We start from the raw sequence: 21,474 nt of genomic DNA, 5'->3' as shown, positions 1-21,474 counted from the left end.
AAACCTTGGAAATTTACTTCTTTACATTCATGGTACCTTTGCTACTGGGTCTTTTCAAGATCAGAGGGAGGACAAGCTCACAATAGTTGTAAGGCAGCGCACAGCATCAAGTACAAACTTTTGAGGTCAGAAAGCAAGAGTCACATGAGCAGAAATAGATTCAGAATCGTGCACTACTTTATCTACTACCAGGACATCACACCTTTAAGCAAAAATGGTAACATAATTTCATGTGCAGCCCCAAACTCACACTCAATCCCCCTTCTCACATAAATATTTCATATTAAAGAAACCCCTTCAGAGCCGCATAGCTCAAACAAGCTTTTTAAAAAATGACGGATGACCCTCTACCCCCAAGAGACAGATTTCACTGCTTGCCTCAGTGTAAAATTTGGACAGAGTGTTCTATGATGAATTTCAGTGACACACTCTATTCTGCTCCTCACATGCCTAAGAACCAGGCAGTCTTTAGGCCTCTTGACTGACTGACTCTCTCTCTCTCTCTCTCTCTCTCTCTCTCTCTCTCTCTCTCTCTCTTTCTCTCTCTCTCTCTCTCACTCACACACACACACACACACACACACACACACACACACACACACACACAAATCCTATCCTTTGGTTCAGCACTCTGAACAGCAATCTACTTGCCTGTCTAGAGGAAGCCTTCTCCTCCCTAGCTCTTGTGATATGTGGCAAATCATTAACTTGAGAACTGTCAGACTGACAAACCAGGGGAAATCACGTCTGGAGAGTGCCTGAGATGTGGAATTCCAGGTGTTAATACTAGTAAGGGACTTCTGAAACCATGAATTCTAACTGAGCATTGTTTGAAAGACAGTCACAATGATGGCCAGCATTCATACGCCAGTTTTAAAATGAAAAAGTCTGTAGGCCTAGATAAAGACGACATTCTTTCAGGCTCAAAGTTCAGAGATTTTGTCAGCACTTCCAGATCCAGCTACAAACATCTTCTACTCTACTCTTTATTCTGCCATGTGCAAAGTCGGAGAGGATGGGCACAGGAAAAGTCAGTCAGTGTGAAGAACTTACCACGATATTCTTGCACTGATCCCTTCAGCAGTTATTCATTGAACATCAACTACACCCTAGTCAGTGTTCACTTACTGGGCACAGAGTGTTAAGATTAAACAAAGTTCCAGTAGCACTCATGACTCATGAAGCCTCCACGCTACTTTAGTCAGAGGGAACCCATGCGAGAAGGTTTAGGGAACAGTAGTAATAAATACTAGGTAGCCATGGCTAGATAATGTCATGAATTAGGAACCACAACAAGCTGGTGATGTTTTCTCCCCACAGAAGTTTTATCATAATCTAATGACAGAATTTAAGCAGGTAAATCATAATCACTTTGTAGAAATATGATAAAATGTAGGAATGTTGTTGCACTTTATTATGTGTAACAGAATAAACACAACCCAGTGTCAAAGGTACCTAGAAACAAAGTAGACATGTTCATAAAAACCGAGCATTTAAGACAAATGAGAGTAGCAAATAGAATTCAAAGTTAGACTTCACACCAGCGCTTAAGTTATTTAGTTGTAAAAAGAGGGAATATGCATTTTGGCAAAAAAGTTCAAGAAAGACTGCCTAGTATTAGGTCAAACCAAGGGAACTCGGTGCCATTACTAAGATTAGGCAAACACAGGGGCTAAGTAGAATCCAATGATGCTATACTGGATTGCATAGTATGCATGCCTTTTGGACAAGTGTAATTACCTAGATATATAGTTGGAATACAGGTGAGACAAAGGTTAGAGGCAAAGATGCACTTGTCTTCACGTGTTATATCTCTGAAATCAGGGTGCATTTAAAACCTAATGACATTTTAGAATGTGTCATATTTTTATTGTGTTTCTCTTTAATATTGACACACACAATTCTAGTGCAGTTTACAAGTGATGGTGTTTTAGAACTGGGTTAGTGCACATTCCCACTCTCTTTCCTTCTTTGGGATTATATCACTAAATATTGTAGCACTCTATGGATTGTTGAATGTTCCATGAGAGAAGAGTTATTTTATAAATAAAAATAGTCAAGCCCAAACAAATTAATGAATTACTCCATGTGACATTACAGGGGTGATGGAGGCTTCAAATCACCATGGTATGTAATCTTTTCATATAAGTCATTTAAATATGATGGTGAGTGTATTTTGGGCACATTATAAGTCAATTGAATGACAACTTATGCTTGTGAAGAAATAAACAAAGTATATAGCTATTACATATTGGCATTCTACAATAATTATTTTTACACTATGCATCCTCATGCTATTCTGACTTCTAGTAACCCTGGGCCTATAAATCTTTGAGCAAATAGCCTCAACTTTCTTCTACAGAGTGGCTGAAGAGGTTGAACTACTGACCTTGTGGTTAGCAGTGCAGGCGTATTAGCATCATTACTATTAAAATCACAGGTTAGAAAAACTTTTGTCCAATATGTAAGGCATATGAATATGGGCACAAGAATTCTGTAATTCATACTGCTGTTGATTATTTTCAAATGAAAATAATTGAAAAATACAATTGTTTGATCAGGGTTATTATTTTCTTACAACTTGTTTTCATTGGTATAGTAAGTTGTTATTTTGCATCAAAGTTGGATATGAATTATTATCCTGGCTTAACAATTTATAAACAAGTATTCGTGACAGTGTTGCCAAGTGTTCAGCTGCAGTAATGAGTCCAAGATCAATTAAGCACCAGCCCCATGATAGATCAAGGCACAAAGATTTTTTTTCCCCCCAATCCATTTGAATTTAGAAAGAGACAGCCTGGTTTAATCTGTCTTCTGAAACGCAAGTTCAGCAGACTGCAGGATATCGGCTGCCACTCTTTTAGACATTCACAATCAATCAACTTTGATTGGCCATGCAATTGGACTTTGGAGGTAAGAAAATGATGTTTCTCGCCTCCTCTACTAATGTTTCAGATGAAAGCAAAATGCATCTTGATTTCAAACTTTAAACAAATAATAGAAACCACTGTTCATGTATTATTCAATCCTCATAAGATCCATAAACTCACTAAGTTTAAATGTTTTTCAAAGGAGATTTAGATAGCTTTATTTTCTTTTGAAAATGCTATTACATTTAAAATAACCCTAATGCAAAACAGATTCATGTATTTTTAACTCAATCATATTCATATCTAAATAAAAATGAAACATTTTCTAATTAGAACAGAAAAAATAATTTGTAGAGGGTATTTCCCAAATGATCATGGAAAATATTTGCATTCCAGGGATAGGATTAAAATATGCAATTTTATTGGAAAATGCTACATGTTTAAAAGGGAATCAGATATTATATTTACAATAGAAATGCTAAACTAATATTAAAAGCAGAACCATTCACAACAGATGTGATCATACTCACACAATATCAAAAGTCGGACCTTTGTACATTCTTTAGGGTGTGTGTGTTCAAGTGTATATTTCAGAGGAGTTCTTGGTTACATTTGATGGTACTTACTCAGATGCTGAGGTAGTTACTTTATTGTGCTAATCTGACCAATAAACACATGGGGGGCTAATTGAAGGGTGAAGGGATAAATGGCTCAGTAAGCCATGGTTTTCGAGTTCTCAGGGTCTCAGACCAGGGTGCAGCTGCCTTAGCCAGTTCCCTGCTTCAGCTGGCAAGGCTCACTTCCTGCAAGACATCCCTGAGGAGAAGCTGCCTGGACCTACTCTATGCAGCCTTGGGTGCTGGAGCAGCCATGTGGAGCCCCCTGCCAGCGCTGAGATGCTTACACATTCACTGACTTGGCTTTCCCCTGTGGTCAGCATTGTAGTGTGTGTTTTGTGAGATAGAGGAGGACTTTGTAGATTGGTGTTGGACATATGGGTTAATGTTGGACTTGTGCACTTGGGCAACACTGTGTTGGGATGTTTTCTTGATGTACACTTCCCCTTTATATAAAACTCTCTCTTACACGTGAGTTTCTGTGGATTTGTTTCTCTAAAGTATCCAGACCAGGAGTCCTCAAACTTTTTAAACAGGAGGCCAGTTCACTGTCCCTCAGACTGCTGGAGGTCCGGACTATAGTTTAAAAAAAAAACTACGAACAAATTCCTATGCACACTGCACACATATCTTATTTTGAAGTGAAAAACCAGAGCGAGCAAAAACACCCAGCAGGCTGGATAAATGTCCTTGGTGGGCCGCATGTGGGCCGCAGGCCGTAGTTTGAGGACCCCTGATCCAGACTAACACGCATGCTCATATTTTTTCTATGAAAATGTGATGTAATTTATCTGAGGATGACTCCTTTCCCATCTTCCGATCCTTGAATTTCTTTCCACAGTCATGGCCTTGACTTGTTCAAGCTGACGTTAACATAAACAATAAAGGCATTCTGCTTCAGTGGATTGATTTTATTTTGAAACTTTCCACTCATGATTATAAAACTCAACTTTCTACGTATGATTATGGAGATTTGGTTTTAGCACATTGTTCATTGGAGCAGTGCACAGACTGTTGGAATCAAAGTTTGCACTGAGATTGGAAAAGGTTTATATGATGAACTCAATTAAAAAGAAAATCCATTTCACGTGTACTCCGATACTGGATTTATTTCCTGTGCATGAAGGTAGTTCATTTTCTTCAAAGTGTTGTTAGGAGAGTCTATCCCAGTTTGAAAACCAAGCATTATGGATACCACCTTGTCTTTACTGTCCGTGTTGTGATTGCCAAAGCATATACCCATAGTTTGTCTCTCTCTTAAATGTCTATCCTGCTGCTTCTTCATGGCTTCTATATGGAAGATCCAAATTTAACATATGAATTGGGTTATAAATTTATTAGTTTTAATGACCTGGGTAACTGTCTGGAATTGTATACACTTCATGTCCCATATTGCGAACCTAAAGTATCTCAAGTGGAAAAATAATGACAAGTCATAGAGCATCAACTAGTTGTGATTGTGGGTGGGGTGTTGTAGGAAGGAAACCATTTCTACTAGGTTTATTTGTCCTGGGAGAAAAAAACCCAAAAAACAAAACACACACACACACACACACACACCCAAAACAGGCACTTCTAATTGTTAAGCATTATAATTCAAATTCCTCTTTAGTCTGGCTTATTCAGTGTTCAATGTTCACATGCATATGAGGCAACTGAAATACTGTGGCCTGGATCAAGTGGACCTTAGTCCTCAAGACAACATTCTTGGATTTTCAACATTTAAATAGATCCTGGGAAGCAGACTCCCCAAAATAATGTGTCATTGAATCTCTTGATTTCTGCTTCCAGTTGAGCACTCTGGTTATCATCAAATCTTTAATGAGAAGCAGTTTGGTATCAGCCAACAAGATATTTTCAAAAACAGTGATACTGTTCTGAAGTAGAACAAATAAAGCAATCATGAAATGTGCGGTGTTGGTGCAAAGAATTTTCATCTCTACAGAATATGCTAGGCTCATGATGTTATTATTATGTGCCATCAAGCCAGTTCCAATTCATAGGGACCCTTAGTATAACAGAAAGTAACATCACCCTGTCTTTTACCAGCCTCACAATTACTATTGTGTTTGCTATTAGTTTACAGCTACACCATCCCGTTGAAAGCCTTTCTCTTTTTCTGCATTTCTACTTCTCCAAGCATGATATCCTGCTACAAAGACTGGTCTCTCCTGAGAGCTGTCCAAATTATGTAGAATGAAGTGTTGCCATCCTTTCTTCCAAGGAGCACTCTCTGGTCTTCTTTCAAGACTGATTTATTTGACCTTTGAAAGTCCATGATACTTTCCATATTCTTTACTAGCACTTGTAATTTAAATGCATCAATTCTCTTTTGGTCTTCTTTATACAATGTCCAAATTTCGCATGCAAATGAGGAAACAGAAAATATTATGGCTTCAGTTAGGTGCATCCGCAGTGCAGCTTCCTTGATTTTCAACACTTTAGAGAGGTCCTATGCATCAGACTTAACCAATGAAACATATCATCTGATTTCTTAACTTCTCATTCCATGAGCATTGTGAATCCAACAAGATTAAATAATTTGCAACTTTATCCATTGATCCAGTTGCGAGAATTGTGGTCTTCTTTACATTAAGTGTGATCCATACTGAAAGCTGCAATCTTAGACCTTCATCAGTAAGTGCTTCAAGTCACCCTCTGTTTCCACAAGCAAGGTTGGGTTATGTACATTTTGAAGGTTGTAAATAAATCTGCCTCATTCCCATTACTGCACATGTCTTCATACAATCATTTCTGTGATGATTTGCTCAGCATACAAATTGAAGAAATATGGTAAGTGGATACAACCCTGACACATATCTTTCCTGACTTCAAACTATGAAGCATTCCCTTGTCACATAATTGCCTATTGATTCTCATGCAGGTTCTTCGTGTGCACAATTAGATGTTCTGGAATTTCCATTCTTCTCGAGTCTTCATGAATTTGGACCTGCTGAATTGGTGTTAATTCCTGCCTGCAATGAATATCTGTTAATATTTTAAATAATATCTATTCACATTTTTCATATTAATTTAACTCATTCAGCACATGATCTGTCTTCTGATAAGAGTACACATAAAAACCTTGATTTTTCTATATTCAATATTTAGGGTAAAAAGAAGTCTCACATTCTCCAGGTTTTTTTCAATACCAATGACTAGTATGTCATTAATTTTACTTCATATACATCCAAAAATAGCTTAATATTATTATATTAACAGAAATCCACAATCAATTTTAAATGAGTTTGAGTTATTTTACTTCTTTCTCCTAAATTTTAAAAATATGAAATTTTCATAAATAGACATGCAAGTCGAACAGATGTGTGATAAAAATGGGAATCTACTCAAGAATATGTTTGACAGTGTATATTTCTTCATATATATGTATCTATGCTGCATAACCAAATACCTTGAGTGAAGGAGTTGTTGACACTTAAGATTTAAGACAAGAGTCTTGGGGGACACCAAGTCAAGTGACTTAGCATAGCCCACCAAGATAATGTTCTGTATCCTACTTCAGTGAATAGTGACTCAGGTCTTGAAGACTTATGAACAGTCATGTAAATTGCAATTATTGTTCTCCTGCTGTCCAGAGGAAAAAGAGTGGGGAAAATTGAAGGTATGTGGAAACAATTAATTCAATAGATGAACAGTCTAGATTAACATAAGCCTTATGCCCTAAGAACAGAATAACTAGATAGTATAGAACTACCGAATTATCTGAAAAGAATTATATTAGAAGGTCCTGGAGAGAATTGAAGAAAAATGGGGGGGGGATATCAAAATCATAAATAAAGGTCATATTTACTGATCAAAGAGTGTCTGGTGGAATCCTTAAGACTGTCCCTTAGCCAAACTTCATATCTGGGAGTACACTCACCTCAGTGACTCAGTTTTGTATACAAGAGGAGTCTCTAAGGGAACCAATAACACTAGGGCAGCAGTTCTCAACCTGGGGTCGAACGACCCTTTCACAGAGGTCGCCTAAGACCATCAGAAAACACATATTTCTGATGGTCTTAGGAACAGAGACATCACTCCTCTATCGTCTCAAGTTTGGCACCATAATGGACTTATATGGACCAGTCACATATGTGTAGAGAGCAGCTACTGTGTAGAGAGCAGCTGTGTTGTAAATAGTTACTCTGTTAAAAGCAGCTACTGTGTTGAAAGCAGCAGTATTAGAGGTAAAATGACACTTCATGAATTATAATTACTGGGTAAATATAAAAACATGTACTGTAAAATCATCAATTACTGCTATATATATATATATACCATGAGAACTTCATCCGGATGCTGATTGATCTTTTTATAGTCAGCTGTCGTTCATGTGAATACTGCCCCCTTGTGATAGTATCAGGTATGTAAAAAAAAATACAGAGAATGGTAAATCATGAGAAACTTTAATGAACTGTATTGACCGAGCTATGCCATGTATAGTTGACAATGGATTGTGTAGAGAAGAACATTAAGAAAATATAGTGAAGATTTTTACATTATGGTTTTACCTCAATAATTACAGCAGGAATTGAGAAAACCCAATGTGTTATTTGTTGTGAAGTAATATTAGCCGGATCTATGAAGGCAAACAAATTAAAACAACATTTTGGTAGTAAGCATCTGAGATTTCCTGGGAAGGATACCAACTATTTCAGAAGCAAAGCGGATGCACTCAAGAAATCCATATTGACACTGGTGGCACTGAAACTTCATAGTTGGTGGCACTCAGAATCGCCAGAGCTATGAAACCTCACACAATTGCTGAGGGTTTATTGCTGCCAGTGACCAAAGACATTGTTCGAGTTATGATCATAGAGAAATTTGTTATGAAATTGAGTGCAATTCATTATCTAACGACACTGTCCACAGAAGACTAGATGACATGTCTGCTGTTATTCTTGATCAGGTAATCCAGGAAATTAAATCTTCTCAATTTCCAATATTTAGCATCCAGCTCCATGAAGCTACTGACATTGCAAACTGTTCACAGTTACTGGTTTACGTGAGGTATATTAATGATGGTGACTTTAAAGATGAGTTTCTTTTTTGCAAGCCTCTTGAAACAACAACTACTGCATGTGATGTATTTGACACAGTTGGTTCATTTCTGAAAAAGCATAGATCTCTTGAGAAAAGGTTTGTGGTGTTAGCACAGATGGTGCTCCAGCAATGCTGAGATGTTGATTTGGATTCAACATTTGGTACTGAATGAGTCACCAAAAGTCATCAAAACTCAGTTAATCGGCTGCCACAAGAGTTACAAGATGTAATGAAAAGTGTCTTAAAGTTCTGTCAGTTTTGTAAAGGCAAGCACTTTAAACAATTGACTGTTTTTGAAACTGTGCAATGAGTTGAATGCACCAAATAATGCTCTGCTATTTCACTCTGAAGTGAGTTGGTTGTCAAGGGGAAAGTTTTATAACATGTTTTTGAGCTTTGTGATTAACTCAAAATGTTTTTTAATCAGAAAGCAAGACTTCAATTCAAAGCACTTTTCAGCGATAAAAGTGCACTGCAGAAAATAGCTTACTTGGTTAACATCTTTGCCATCCTGAATGAGTTAAATTTATCACTGCAAAGACCAAATGCAACATGCCTTGATGTGTCTGAAAAGATCCGATCATTTGAAATGAAACCTCAGCTTCGGCAAAACAAACAAAAATTGGATTCAAATAAAATTTACATGTTACTAACCATACAAAAGCTTTAAACTGATCATTACTGTGAAAGAACACTTGCACATGCTTGCAGACAAAATTTCATCATACTTTCCAAATCTACCTGACATCCCATTTGCACTGCCAGAAACCCCTTCACAGTCAAAGTTGAAGATGTTCCTGAGATAGCACAAGAGGAGTTCATGGAACTTATTAGTAGTGACGCAGTGAGAACTGATTTCGCTACAATGCCAGTTACAAAATCTGGATCGTGTTTGCAGTCCTATCCTGTTCTGTCTGATAATGCGTTGTGCATTCTTCAATTTCCAACAACTTATCTTTGTGAAACACGGTTTTCCAGCTTGTTGGTTATCAAGTCTACATACAGAAGTAGGCTTGTTGTATTCATTGTGTTCTTGCAAAGACTGCCCCGAGAATGTCTAATCTGGTGAGAAAGAAGCCGTCTCAACCTTCCCACTGATGTTAGGTTTTTACGCATACTATCACAAAATGTAGCAATGTAGTTTACTGTTATTATATTAAGACTGTTCCCCTTGCTACACCATGCTTCAAGACAAATGTCATTTATTTGTAATTAGAAATACATATTTCACAATATAGAATTACATATTGTTTTTGTGATTAATCACTATGCTTGAATTATGTTCAATAACAATGAAAATACATCCTGTATATCAGATATTTACAGGACAATTCATAACAGTAGCAAAAAGACAGTTATGAAGTAGTAATGAAAATAATTTTATGGTTGGGGGTCATCACAACATGAGGAAGTGTATGAAAGGGTTGCGACAATGGGAAGGTTGAACCACTGCTCTAGGGAAATAGATGCCTTATAATTATCTGCCACTTGAAATCTAAAGGGCAACAATTACCCAAGGATAAAGGTAGAAGGGATAATAAAGGAGGAGGAATAAAGCCAGCACAAAAGAATAGGAAGTGGGTTAAGCTGTATTGTATCATGGAGATCACAGTCAACATGGAGAAACAAATGTGTATGAATTATTGAGTGAAAAACGGATCTGCTCTGTAAACAGTCACCCACCCTATTCACACTAAAAAGTTAAACATAGATATGTGAAGTTTCTGCTTTCTGAAAACTTGAATTCTTTCTTTAGTGATAAGGACTACATAAATGATGCATCAGACATATATTTATATTGTCAAACGTATATTAATTCATGTGTTTATCTATGCAAATAATGCAATTATACGTCATTAATTGAAATAAAGCTGCTGAGTAGAGGTAGCTTAGCGATCAATGTATCGCTCATGTTACTTCGTGTGCCAATGAATTCCCTTCCAAAATGCAAATTTGTCTGCACACATAGTTCATGGTAGACAATACTAGAAGGCAGAATCGTTGCTTTAATGTACCAACGGTAAATAGGTCCTGGATGCTCTTTACAAGGATAACTCAGTTCCTCCTTTACCATGTTCTTTCCAGATACAGCCTTTATTACCTTCTCTTTTCACGATTCAGACTTCCCTTACTTTTAGTCATTTGGATTGATACTGACTCCTCTCAAAAATATCACTACATTTGAAAGACAACAAGTAGAATCAAGGTTTCAGGGTGGTGGGTGCCATGGCGGTGGGGATACAGTGCTGGTGGGGTGGTGAAAGGGAGACGATGTCAGGGACTCCAGGAAAAGAATGTCTGGAAACTGATTGCAGTAGCAATTGTACAATGTTGCTTGAGATGACTGAGCTATGGAATGATATAATGTATCTATTAACTCCCAGTTAATTATATATATATATATATATATATATATATATATATATATATATATATATATATATATATATATATATGGCAGGAAGGGATATTGATGTTAAAGAAACCATTAAAAGGGTAAAAATTATTACTGGATAATTGAGGGTAAAAAATATAATTTCAGTAAAAAAGAATGTGTTATCCTAGGTTGAGTTTTCTAAAAATAAATAAATGAAATCAGTTTTATTGCTTAAGAATTTACTGAGGGGATATTTTCGGGTGAAACCTGTAATGGATGGGGGGAATGAATGTTGAATTCTCTAGAGAATCAATGGTGCATAGTGTTTGCCTGCTTTGAATCAAGGTGGCTGGGACTGTTACAATCTTTGCATCAATTAATCCTTACCTCAGGGGTGGAGGACTGGAGCCACCAGGAATCCCTCTGGGAGGCAAGTGCTGTCAGTCTAAGGCACTCAATCACAATTTGTGATTCCCAAACCAGCAGCAGCAGTATCACCTGGGAACTTGTTATAAATTATAATTTCTTGAGTCAGCTCTACTGAATCAAACTCTGGAGGTGAGTCCAGGCAATTTGTGGTTTAACAAGCTCTCCTGGTGATTCCGGTGCAGGCTAAAGGCTGAGCCAGGCTGTGCTAGGACAGTTCTCTGGGAAAGGGTACAGCTATGAACCAAACACTCACAGCATTGAGTGGGGCTCAGAGTCCGGTCACAGGAAGAAGAGTGGGCAACCAACAGTATCCATAACATGTGCTACATGCTTAAGTTGTTTGGTAGCAAATCATTCCTCTCCATTCAATCGAACTCATAAAGGACGTGTGTCGGATTCTGATGCTTGATGAAGAGGTGCACCGCGTTGTGACTGGGGCATTGGTAACTACTGATTTGGAGCTAATTTCATTGTGGGGTGATACAGAAAATTTCAAACCGATACCACATAAAAACCTTACTTCATAATTTCTCAGAATGTGAATGGAGATTCCTTTAAAAGCAGAATGAAAGGTCACACCACTGACACAGGGCCAACATTTTGTGTTTCCCACATAAGACCTGGCCTGGAGAAAACATGCGAACTGTCGCCTGTACCAGAATTTGAATCAATTTTCCTCAAGACATCACACTTGGCCTGCAAACATCCTCTCCTGCTTACGGGCAGAGCACGGTTATGGCTCAGTATTTTCAGTTAGGTGCCCAGCTCTCAATCACTGGCACCACCCAGGGCCTCAGTCAACTAACGCAACCAAAGTCATTGACACCTAGTGCATTCTGACTCAGGTGACCCTATAGGACAGGGTACAATCCTCTTCATTCCCCCAGGGAGGAGGTGGTCTCGGGGTTTGTAGCCATCTTGAGGTCTGCAGCCCAATGCGTAACTACTCTAGCACCAGGCATGTATAGGACTCTGCAGTAGGTATATTACTGTCAGAATGAAATAACCACAACAATAAACAGCTCACATTTTGTTTTTACAGTGAAAACGTATATGCCAAGGCTGAAACTTAGGGTGACAAATAATAATGAACTTTCTATAAAAACTGTGAATGCTAAAATGTAATTATGTAACAGAGCAATTCCCCTGCTATAAGTACTTTGAAGTGAATCCTTTGACATTGATTTGCATTGTATATTTCTATGAACTGTTCTGAGTCAGCAGTATAACTTCATTAGTGTTATGTTTCAATTTTGAGGGGAAATATTTTATTTATCAAGGACTTAAATTCAAAAGTGAGAACACAGTCAGAGCTCCAGTGACCTTGTCTTTCAGGTGTTCTCTGTGTGCCAGACTGGGAAACTGGCTGGAGATACATTCATCTTCATCATGGATGTTTGATAGCAGTTATTGAATTTTTAAAATTAAGCAGTTCGTAGCCCATTTTAGAGTTCAAAATATTATGCCAAATATTCTATCTTATGTATGATTTATTTGTCGACCCAAAGCACCAGGAGCTATGAGCTTCTGGCCCAAAAAAGCCTTGTTCCGTATATAGATGAAAAGGTTTGATCTCAGCTAACTCTGCACAAATGCCCAAATCCAAAGTTGTATAATACAATCAACAGGTTAATTCTCTCCTGTGGTCAGAAGAGGGCGGGACATTGATTGATGGTCTCCCTCCTCTCAAATTTTCCATGAGAAATAGTGTTAGCCACTTAGAGATTATGAATCATTACTAGCATAATTTAAAATGTAATTCTACTTCTGATTTTAGCAGGACAATGACAAGAATAACTTCTATGCATGCAGGGTAATTATCTTGGCTTTAACCTGGGGAAACATTTGATGACTTCTCATTACCCTGCAAGCCCATTTCACACTGTGATGACATAAAGGAAGTTTATATTCTAAGCTACATAGATTTGTTTATAAGATTTAGTTTTTTCTTGGGGAAAAAAGATTACGAAATGCAATTTAAAACTCACAGCATTCTAAATGCATCATTCTTACTAGCTTGTAAACTTTTCAGCAGAGAAAATTGCTTTCAGTATTAGCAGCTCTTGCTTTGCTGTTCTATACATGACGACTGTGGTGAAAACAAGGATAATAGTAATTATAATGTTAATAGAACGAGTTCCAATTTCAGGGATGTTTATAGGTGTCAGCCATTGCCAGGGGTGCTTTGATATTTATTTTACTTAACCATCAGAGCAACTCTCCAACCCTATGCCCCGAAGCCATTCCGACTCACATGGACTTCCACAGAGCAGAGGAGACACGCCACATAGATTTCCAAACTGTAAACCTTAGATGCAGACGGAAGCAGGTTGTCACTGCTGGGTTTGAACACCCCAGGGATTAGCAGCAAGCACGTCCCCAACATTGTGCTGTCGTGGCTCTTTATGGCAACACTTAAAGTCAAACCCAAACCTACTGCCCTCAAGATTATTTCAACTCACAGGGACCCTGCAAGACAGACCAGAGCTGCTCTTGTGCGCTCCCAGACTGAGAATCTCTCTAAGCGCAAACAGCCTTGTCTTTCTCACATTGAGAAGCTGCTGGATTTGAACCACTGACCTTGTCCTTAGGATCACAATTCTTTTTTTTTAAGAGGTTAAGAAAGATTTTATTGAGACAGGGAGAGGGGTGAGGGGAGAGCAGAGAAAGGGACGGGGGCCCCCAAGACCCAATGAGTTAGGTCAGGGGACTCATCAGGATCACAGTTCTTACACCATTGCACCAACAGGGTCCATTAAAGTGACACTAAAAATCCATTTTTCCACATGAGCTCAAGTTCAACTTCTAATCCTAGACATGAGCTTCTAGAGACAGACAGAGCAGTTTCCAATCCAACCAATAAGCAGATGGGCGACCCTGGATATATTACTTGAACTCTGAAAGGGACTATTAGTTTTATTCATGAAATGTTTTAATTAGAGCCCCACCCCGTTGATGCCCACAGGTGCGTCAAGATCGTCATCTATTTCAACCAGAGAAATCTTTCTCTTCCTCTACCACCATGGATGTTAAGGATGCTATTGTTGAATATTTAAAACTTCAGTGAGCCAGCTGTTAAAGTCACTAACAGCTTGAAATAGAGAAGATATTTATAAGAGGGAAATGTGTAAACTTTTTCTAAGTCAGGGACTTTCTTCCTGTCCTGGGTGAGTCTGTTTTCAGCTCATTAACATCTAACATCTACCAGAGTTAAAGAAAAAAAAAAAGTTGATCACCTTACTAGGCTGTGATATACTTGTATCTACGTCACCTAATGTGATAGTATTATAATCAGTTGTCAATTTGAGTGGATTCGAGTGTAGGGGTGGAGTTTACCTGCCAATTAGGTCATAACCAATGAGGCCTCTTTGTGGACATGGCCTTCTGAGGATTCTGGGAACTCCTGTATTCCTCCTTGGAAGCAGGAGTCTGTCTCTCTCTCTCCACACCCTTGCAGACTCCTTACTGACCAGGCTTACTCCCTGGGAGACAATCTGTGGAGAAGTCACATGGAGAAAGGCTGATGCAGCCAGAGCTCTGCAGCTGGAGAAGCCATGTGGCGACCCTGCCAGTGCGGAGATGCTAATACCACCGTTGGATCCATAAGACTTCCACCTACTGACCTGCGACTTTCCTGCATTCGGCATCATTGCATGTGTTTTGTAACTCTGAAGAGGACTTTATGGATTGGTATCAGACATTTGGGCAAATATCAGATTTATGGACTTGATCTGGACTGGGCTGAGATGTTTTCTCAATATTCAATTGCTCAAATATATAAAGCTCTTTCTTATACACATGAGTGTCTACGAATTTGTTTCTCTAGTCTACCCAGACTGTTAATTTTAATGACACATTTTCTAGTCACAGAATTCTAGGCACTCATTTGCAAATTGTTTCTAATTAGAAATCTGATGTGGATCTTTAATCCTATTTTCTTGTGCAGGGTTTAAAATTACCTAAATTCCATTGCAATGGTTTGATATAGTCTCATTACTGGTATGCTCTTTTATTTTCAACTCCTTTTTCAATTTTTTTTCATTTTTAATAATCTATATTATCGTGAATTGTTTCTCAATTTTTCTTTAGCTTTTCTCAGTCTTCTGGTAATCACACATTGAAGGAATTATTTATCTATATCACATTTTCTGTTTCTAGCATTTCTCATTTTATATTTTTCTATGCTTTTCATCTCTGGAGAAATTTCTCATCTGTTCATGAATGCTATCTACCTTTCCCTTAAATTCTTTAACATATAAATAACATTAAAGTCTGGTACTCTCACAACTTGGATTACATTTTTAAAATTTTAATAAATCATTTTCCTGGGGACTCTTAAAGTTCTTATAACAATTCATACCTCCATTGTATTAAGCACATTTGTATATATGTTGTCTACATACTTTTCAAAACATTTTCTTTCTACTTGAGCCTTTACTATCTGCTCCACTTTTTTTCTTCCCTCTCCCACCCTCCCACCCTCATGAACCCTTGATAAATTCTTAATTAAAATATTATCATTTTCATATCTGTATCTTCCACTTTTTTCCTTCACCCATGCTTCAGGTATTCATCCATCGATCATTGTGATTGGTAACTTGGCTTACTTTTAAATGCTGGTTCTAATAATTATATTGCTCTTGATAATGACATTTTATTGGTTTATGGGACTCACTATTGTGACTACTGTAGAAACTAATGAAAATGGAATTTATACTTAAAAAGCCAAAACCTGTATCAAGTATTTAGTGTAAGGCTTGAATCCATCTAGCCAGTTGATTAGGGTCTGAGGGCAAGAGGCAACTTTAAGGCTCCAGATCTAGGTCACAGATTCAGATGTGGTGGACAATTTCTCGGCTAACTGGCCATAGAGCCTAGTTTATCTGATAGCACTAAATTGATTCCTAATATATAATATGTTGTGTGCAGCTCTGAAAAAACGCAATATCTGTTATACAGAGTGATAAGTAGTTTTTTATCTCATAACAGTGAGCACCCTTCATTTTACCCTATGATATGTACCTCTCCAACACCCTTGTGTCACGTACGTGTCACCAGGTAGTTCAGGATGAGTATATCGTCTCCTGGGTCAACCTTGACCTTCAGAGTACAGAAACTAATGGCCAAATATCTTAGGGCTTTAATCACATGCATCCACCTAGACCATTCTGAGACATACTTTATATGCTTTCTTAAGAGGTCCGGCTGTAAAGATGACTGCAATAGCAGGTTCCAGTGTAAGATATCTGGTTTACAGACTTTTCAAAAATACAAGAAAAATTGCTTTACTCCAATGTTCCCGGAATAAAGTGTTTTTTTTCCCTACACTGATTTATTTGTGAACATAATACTCAACCCTTAAAAAAAACAAGAGAGTGGAGAATAATGAATTTCCTTTTTTCTCTTATAAATGAAATTATATATTCAAATATAGATTTAAAAGTCAAATATAATCAAACTAGTCTGTAAACTGAGCTGGTCAGCAATATTTGATATAATTTCAAGCTACTTAAATGATGTATCTGTAGGCCTATGAAAGGACATTAAATTCCAAGCCAATTTCATTTAACATATGAAAACACTGATCAGATTTTCCCTAGATGATAGGTTTTCTTTTTTCCCTTTTAACTTTTGGAGTGCAACACAGTTTGGAAAAGTAAAGATCGAATGTTCAGGAAATGAAAGCCAAAGGAGTGGAGGTAAAATGCCTCCACCGTTCATTGATTTGCATATGTAGAGTCACAGCATATAGCTTGACCACTGTTCATTTGCTTTGAGCAGAAAATCAAGATAAATGGTAGTTTCCCTTGCTGTTTGCATATGTTGGTTCTATGACTCCCTACACCAGAGATGTGCTGAGTAGAACACAGTATGCCACTCTCAAATGGGTTCCTGCTTCTAGCTGTCACTTTGATCAGGAGGCACACAGGGACTGGGGCATGTAACTTGCAAATAAAAACAGGTAACAAAAACAATTTGCATTTTCACTTAAAAATTCACAAACTATGGGGCTCTTAGCAGCATGTGGTAGTTAAGCAGCATGTCTTTCATTTGTCTTGGTTGTTCAGAAAATACTATTTGGAAAAGGAGCTAATGCTAAAAATGTGCCTTTCACTTCCTTGAACAATGGGGAGTGTTTGGAAGACAGTATAATTATAACATAGGCTGTGAGGTCTCATACGGGTTTTTTTTTTTTTGGCTTAATGTGGCCACTGAAGCTACATGTGATATATTTCACTTTATAGGTTGACAGAAATATTTTATAACATCTGTCCAAATGGCCAAAACTTGTACAAAAAATCATGGCTCTTGAGTTCCCTGCTGAGTCTAGACTCTGAACTTGAAGTGCCTTATTCAACAGCTGCAATGGTAATTGACTTAACATGGTTAAAACAATACTTCAGTAAATAATCACGAGTATTAAAATATTAAAATCAGTCAAATCTCAGCCTGCTACATCTATAGTATATTGTCTGGCCCCACTGATGTGCTAGAAATCATACTATTACTTTTCAATTTCTCCTGAATTCTAGATATTTATTCTTCTGCTAGTATAAGCTGGATGGAACAGAATGTTAAAAGATGTATTATGACTATAAATTCCCACAAAATATTATTATTATATGGAATATTCTAAGGCTTATTAACTCCTTTCCAAACCTTTCATTATCTAAATAAATAAATAATGTTATCTGATTGAATCTTAAGCTTGATTCAATTTCTAATGCTGCATTGTGTCAAATCTGATCAACTAAATCCAGAGGACTTACTATTAAAAGGTAAAATATATGTCTTAAAAAGTAGTTGGAGGGGAACGAAAGGGGAAAAAAGTAGTTGGAGTTTGAGCAAAATGAATGGTGAGAAATGAGGTATGGAGAGTTAAGTGTAAGAAAATTATGAATGTGAAGTTAGATCCTGCTGCTCTACCTAGTAGTCCTGAATTATCATGAACAAATCTTACACTGACATCTCATTTGCACATTGGTGTCATGTGACTAACAAACAGCACCAGATAATAAGGAGATATATATATGTATATAATTAAAAATAAATTTTAACCTGCTGTAACTAGGGGGAGTCCTGGTGGCATATTTGTTACATGTTGGGCTGCTAGCAGCAAGGTCCACTGTTTGAAACCACCAGGTAGGTACTCCACAGGAGAAAACCGAGCTTTCCACCCCCATAAAGCACGGTCGTCTTGGAAGCCTGCAGGGGCAGTGCTCCTTGTCCTATGGGTCTCTTTGAGTCTATATCAACTTGATGGCAGTGAGATTCACTTGACCGCTTGTCGCTAGGTGGGGCGGAGTTGATTTTCTACTCTCATGGACCCCCCTTGGCACCACGGAACTGCACCAAAGGGCTTTCTCGGGGTCACAGGAGCAGCCTGCCGGGACTTTCTGCTGTGGAGCAGTGGAACAGTGGAGCAAGTTGGAATCGATAACATTTCTGTTGGCAGCTGAGCCACTGCACCTACAGGGCTCCTCAGCCAGAGGGGCTGCAAACGGTTTGTAAAATGGTTCCATTATCTTTTACTAGCATGTTTTATGCGTTTCTAGAAGCCCCCTCAGATTTTACCTATAAAACCATTTGTGTTATCAATTACAGTAAAACGTATGGAAGGCTCAACCCAACCAAAAGGGGAAACTGTCAGAGCAGGAAACTCATATTTTTACTACAATGATTCTATCTGAAATATAGAATATGATCTGAAAACCAGAACCTATGAGATGTGGATGGTATTTTTAAAAAGAAGTCATTGGTACTTCAGTTCAAATTTGTGCAAGTGCAGAAGCAAAAGTAAGGAATAATTCTAATTTTTGAAGCACAGAATCCAGACATGCAGGCTCAGCTCTCCCCTTCGTCGTGCATTCTTTCTGTACCCCGGGCCTCTTGATATCTAGAAATTTTCATTAAATTTATTATTACCAAAAAAAAAAACCTGTCACAACGCATATCTGTGTTTTAGTAGTACAGCATGTACACAGACCTGTGCATAACATGATTATGCATGCAAAACAGTAAAAATTGTTTAGTCCCTTTTCCATTCCTATAAAGTTGGAAAGAAACACTTTTAAAAAAATAAGGTAGACATCTCAGTAAAATATCTTAAGTGGTAAGATTGTGAAAGTTAACTTGTGAGACTGAAAATACCAGGCAGTGCCTTAGAGTTCCAATCTCATATGTTTGGCCATCTTATTCTGTAAGAAGGTAAGATTTTCAGTGTGGATAATGCATATCTAATTAATTATAGGTTACGCTGTAAAATAATACTTATATTTAACAGAGTAGTTACGCATCAGTGTCAGCTCAGCTAACTCCAAAGAATCATTGTTTCGGATAGGTAGCCCCCAAGTTTCCAAAGGCTTGCAGCCCAAGGACTCCTTCATAAGTCAGTTCTAATACAAGTCAGGTAACCCATTGTTCTTGTTTTAGTTGTCATTAGAATTGTCTTTCATTATCAGTAGCTATAAATCCAGACTTTATTTTTCTTTCAGGATTGGAAACATTATATGTAAACTTACAGATACACAATGCAATGTTATATGTAGTACACATGACTAACAATAAGATAAATCAAAAATTGAAAAGGATGGATGTATGAATGCCTCCCACATGCAGTTCCTCCAAATTCTAATATATTGTAAGGGACTCCCTGTATTTGATAAAGACTTCTATTTTTAGAAAAATTAATCAATGACTATTTCTCTCTCAAAATTCAGACATATTATTGTTTGATCGGAGAATTTCTGCTCAATGCTACTTATTGATTTTGCAGCAAATTACAAGAAAGGGAAATAAACACTACTTTTCAACCTAGCCAATTGTGCCCTGAGGTAATATTTCAAGACATCAATAGAAAGACAAGTTCTTTTGTTTAGATCTAAGAGTAGGAGAATAACTAGTAATGATAAGTACATGGTCAGTCCCCTCACCTAAGTAGTATATTATTCTATGTCGTTGAGCATATATCTTTTCCTTTGAAGTCTTGAAGTTTAAAAAGCAGCAAAAAATCAAGAACAGTCAGCAATCACAATCAACAGTCTTTGAGAAACCAAAAATTTTGGGGGGCAATAAAAGAGGAAAATTAGACAAATGAAAGTCAACAAGTTATCCAATTGGAACACTGCTGTAGTTACATTCTTGGCGTATCCACTTTTTGCAGCTTTTCAAAGCTGACTTTAAGAATAGATTTTTTAGTGTTCACCCCCAGCCAATCCCGGGGCTCTGGGGCTTGGCTCAAGGGGAGTCCCTCTGGGTCATGGGGTCACAGTGAATGATGTGAACCTTTGCTGGGCATGCCTACACAGTAGGGTATGCTGGGCCCCTCTAGGGTTTCCCATATGGGCTCCAATAAATTTCTTCCCTTTTGCTTAAAAAAATAGATTTTTAAAAATTTCAATAGAAGTGTTGATTATCTCTATATTCCCTTTAAAATGCTTCCAGCATGCTAGGTATCATGAGTTAACTATTTTTTTTATAAACAATCTATGCCATGCCTGTATTAAATTCTCCCAGGATAACTTTGCTTTATTTTATTTCCTCGGGCAACAGGAAATTGGTGTGATAGATAAAACTGTATATTCATGTGTGACTTCTTGGTACTACTAAGGAAATTGATGTTAATTGTTATTAATGTCATTTTAAAATTACCATCTATATGTAATTTTGCAAGATACAACTTGGGATATGATCCCTATCTCTATTTTTTAACAAATTCTTTTTTAGAGTATGCTTATGGAATACTGTTATGTTAAACTTTCTAGATAGGAAGATTTTTAAGATTTCCACAGAGGGGGTGGGATGGACATAGTTTGCATTTCAGACTTCATAGTTTCTTTGGGAAGGATGAGGTTTTCTACTTCTGTGAAGATTTGCAGGCTCAGAGACTCCAGGGGGCAGCTCTGACTTGTCCTATCATGTTGCTATGAGTCAGTGTTGACATGGTGGCAGGGGGGTGACTGATAATGTTGTCTAACACAAAACGAAAATAACCTTTCTAAAGTGAACCAGAAACATGTATAAACCATAAATATATAAATGGATTTCAGGCTTACACTTAATTCTAGCCACAGTCCAAGAACAATTAGTTCTTACGACACGGCCCTGCTTGATGCTCACCCTCATGAAGTCATCA

This window comes from Tenrec ecaudatus, chromosome 9 (genome assembly GCF_050624435.1).
Source record: "Tenrec ecaudatus isolate mTenEca1 chromosome 9, mTenEca1.hap1, whole genome shotgun sequence".
NCBI lineage: Eukaryota > Metazoa > Chordata > Mammalia > Afrosoricida > Tenrecidae > Tenrec > Tenrec ecaudatus.
The sequence above is the reverse complement of the archived record's forward strand: the minus strand, read 5'-3'. Positions refer to the sequence as shown.